Raw genomic sequence first — 4,225 nt, 5'->3', positions numbered from 1 at the left:
GAAGAGCTATAAAGTGTGAATGAAAATGTTTACATGTCGGATGACACTTACACCATTTGACATACCTTGACTGTGAAATCTCAAATGTTGACCTTTACCTTAACTTTTAATAAAAGCCACTTATTTTGTATGTTGTTGTTGACCCATACGGAAATGTCAACATACAAATACAGTAGTCAGCTTGCTAGTTAGGGCACCCAACGATTGGTATGTGGTACAGATTATTATTTTTTTTCAATTTTAGAATGATTTGTCTTTATGCATCAATATCACATGAAATTCCATTCAGAAACAATCCCAATCTCTTTTCAAGTGATGCAATGATATTTGAAGTAATTAAGTAAATAAGTTTAAAAAGCTATTTGACATTTCATGAAACACACAGAAACACAAAATAAACACTTTAACAAACCTGAAGGAAGCATTTAGAATTATGTAGTGAAACATTTTAGAATTTCTCATTGTGCAAACCCTTATTTCTCACTGACCCAATAACTTATGCATGGGTGGATGGATTTTCATCAAAACTTGTGTGTTAACACTCGATAACACAATAGATGCAGCACATTGCCTGATTTAATTTTAGAGGCCAACACTTTCACATGACTTTGAAGGTGCCTGCCTTTTTGCCTGCATGAGAACTTTTGAACGGATGGTCCGAATTTCCCGAAAGCTTGTATACTGAATTAAGGGTACAGTGTTAAGAGTTACTGAGTTACGTGATTAAACTTTGAAGGTCTTTGGAATTGGATCCCTTTAAAGATGGCCAACTTTCAGGATGTCCACAGAGGCATCACAATCAACGTTTCGGCATAGAGTTCCATCCCATTTCAATTTACACTGAGTTTGTATGTAGTTGAATAATGTGAGAATAAGAGTACATGGTCTGGGTTACAAAAAGCATATATTCATCCATGAGCCCAACCGAAAAAGAAAATGATGAACAACGGGAATAAGCAGCCAAGGCCCTCTCTTAAAAACGTACCCACTTGAACCACAAACTCGTCTAAAACATAGGCCTACTTGGCATTTATAATAACATAGCTGACGAACTGGCCAAAAACACTAATACAGTGGTGGGCTTCGCAGAAGTATGCGTGGTGTATTATTACACATCATTTTCTTTCGTAGCCTCAGTAGCGAAGTGCTGTTGCCAAATTGGAACCACTTTGGTTTGACAGGAAAAGGGAAAGAGAAAAGAGCACTCAATATTGCGGGAGGTAATTTTCTAATGTAGTCGCCACATTAATGGAAGTCCAATGGAATTGACACCCGACCTCATTGGGCCGCCGCCACATTTTAAATAACCAACAGCACAGGACAGGACAGGGCAGCACCTCTCTCACACCGACTACGCCAGCAGTGTTAGACAGAGAGAGAGAGAGAGAGAGAGAGAGAGAGAGAGAGAGAGAGAGAGAGAGAGAAGAGAATTATAGAGAGGAAGAGAGAAATGTGGAAGAAATGCATAATGGAGGATGAGAGGAAGAAGTGAGGAAGAGTGAGAAGGAAGGAGTGGAAGGCACAGAAAAAGAGACAGGGAGAAGGCAAGAGATACAAAGAGGATGAGAGAGAGAGAGAGAGAGAGAGAGAGAGAGAGAGAGAGAGAGAGAGAGAGAGAGAGAGAGGATGAGAGAGAGAGAGAGAGAACACGAGGAAGAGAAGAGAAAAGGAAGATAATATAGTGTAGAGGGAAAGAGAGAGAGAGAGAGAGAGAGAGTAAGAAGGAAAGAGAGAGCAAGATACATAGAAATCCAGTTAGGGGAGAAGGGAGAGAAAGCACAAGGGGAAAAGGAAGAGTGGAGCGCAGTGGGGCCTCGCGCCAGCAGGCCACTTTTGCCGGGTGAATAGGATTATGCATGGACTTCATGTAGGCCTATGCTTTAGACCCCTTATTCATAATGGATTACAAATGAGCGGTCCCAATTTATGAGAGCCAACAACAACCCGAATGGGCCAACAGTGGCGGGTGGGCATGGGTTTGTGGCCCAAAATCTGACGAAGGGCTCACACAACGCATCTGCACAGTGAGTGATAGTTCAGGCCAGTATTACAGGTAGTTCAACATTAAGAGGGTTAAATTTAAGAGTTATTGAGAAGAGAAGAGTTGAATTAACACCACAAAGATTTACTGCGTGGAAGTGGCTTCTGTGCCATTATGTTTGTCAGGAATAATTTATTAGCCATTAAAAGACACACTGCCTCTGTAATAATCATGACCTTTGCTCTGCAGTGCCGCATTCACTGGCTTGAAGGAACGGAAGGCGGGTGAAAAAGAAATGGCTGTTGCTGTTACCATAAAGATTTATTAGCTATACGGCAACTGATGGCTTTACACTGATCCATAATAACACATTTTGCAATGGGATCTCGCACGTTGAGTGGCCACCGTTATTAGATTACACTATGTTGAGTCAACTTCATTGTCATCATCACACATGTATTAGAGAATAAGGAAATTCAGTTCAGTAAGGGGTATGTAGACTTGTTGTTGGTGTTAAGGGATTAGGGTTAACACACAGTATATGTGTGGACGTTTAGGACCACACTCTCTCTCTCTCACACACACACACACACACACACACACACACACACACACACACACACACACACACACACACACACACACACACACACACACACACACACACACAGAACCTGACAGACAGGCAGGCAGACACACAAACACACTGCAATCTTTCAATCTCAATTCTTTCATACACCTCACATCATGCTGAACACGCATAATCACCAAACATTTCTACTTATTTCTCATATGGAGGCTTTGTACATCCACATGTATTGTCTTCTTCTTTTTGTCTCAATCTTTTCTTCTCGCTCACTAACCAACACGCCAACTAAAGCAGCCTTCATGTGGCAACTGTTATGTGCATACAATTCCAGATCTCTCTCTCTCTCTCTCTCTCTCTCTCTCTCTCTCTCTCTCTCTCTCTCTCTCATTCGTAGTAAACGCGTGCGCTCACACGCACACAACTATGGTTCCCCTGACACTTAACCGCAGCAGTCGTTAATTACTACGTAGTTACATTATAATGCAAAACAAAATGGCTGTTCTGTAAAACAATCATTTTGGACATTTCTATTAAAGTATCTCACCACAACCTTAACACTTGATAGGATAAGTTTCACCTCGTTACAGCTGAAACAAAATAGGCCCACGAGGACCACTAAGGAAAGCAGAACCACCTCGCCACTCGCTCATCCAGAAGCACACACAAGTAGGGCAGAAAATTAGCTGGATTTGTGGGTGCTGCTCCGTTGATGTTCGATGCAACCTGGTCGACCACAACATGTCAAGTGAATGTGTAAAAATCGGAGAATCAACATGCAAAACACCGAACCTCTCAATCCTCTCCAAACTGAAAGGATGTCACGGTACAACTGCAGACAGACCGCACGTCTTTCGGACAGAGCGAGTTGGGGGAAAACCGTCACAAGAAGTGCGAGCGTGCGTAATCATTTTTACAGCAAATTAAAGTTTTCACACAAGAACTCAAAGAGCACATACAAGACAATGTCACCATTTCGCACATACCTCATTGCAAAGCGCCGTGGGCCATGGATCTAGAGGGTTTTTTTATGGATATGAAAACATAGGCTGGAGTTGCGTAGTGTCAGTATTCCAGTTGAGGCGTTAGTCCAACTCGGAATCGGCACCTAAACGCGCATAGTCCGGTCTGGCTTCGTTCGTCGATCCAAGTGCTAGAAACAGCGTGAACAGCCAGATACAACTGACTTAGCGAGTCCTAATTATCGAGTACAGCCCTCGCTTACTTTTTCACGGTGCATGTTTTTTTACATAACAGCATCATCCGCTTTCTCCGTGTTGACGCATCACATGGGCAATATGGAGTGCCTTAAAGGGCCACGCACAAGTGCAACGCCGATCAATCAAATGAAATGAGCCGAGATGAGAAAAAAATGTACAAACTTCATTAACACCATGAACAGAACTTATTGTCTATTAGGTGACTGGCCGTCTAGGCAATTCCACATGATTCTGATCTGGCGGTGGAGATAGTTTGAATAAACGTTGGTCATAGGCAAACAAATGGCCCACCTGCAGACAAAAGGTGCAGACAAAAAGAAAAGGTTGATTTTCTCTCTCTCTCTCTCTCTCTCTCTCTCTCTCTCTCTCTCTCTCTCTCTCTCTCTCTCTCATAGTGATGTCAGCACTATGGCCAAGTGTTTTGGGTAGCTTACAAAA

The 4,225-nt window shown here is 42.4% G+C and overlaps 1 protein-coding gene across 2 annotated transcripts in view; it reads right to left on the bottom strand.

Moving 5' to 3' along the window:
• Positions 1-3,836, bottom strand: part of bahd1 (bromo adjacent homology domain containing 1) — a 55,065-nt gene extending 51,229 nt beyond the window's left edge. Inside the window, exon 1 of one of the 2 annotated variants that reach the window (XM_063184441.1) lies at positions 3,554-3,836. The gene's annotated coding sequence lies outside the window, so the exon portion shown is untranslated. The other variant, XM_063184445.1, reaches the window with a different exon arrangement.
• Positions 3,837-4,225: the final 389 nt, after the last annotated feature.

This window comes from Engraulis encrasicolus, chromosome 19 (genome assembly GCF_034702125.1).
Source record: "Engraulis encrasicolus isolate BLACKSEA-1 chromosome 19, IST_EnEncr_1.0, whole genome shotgun sequence".
Lineage (NCBI taxonomy): Eukaryota > Metazoa > Chordata > Actinopteri > Clupeiformes > Engraulidae > Engraulis > Engraulis encrasicolus.
This window is presented reverse-complemented; position numbering and strand designations above follow the sequence as displayed.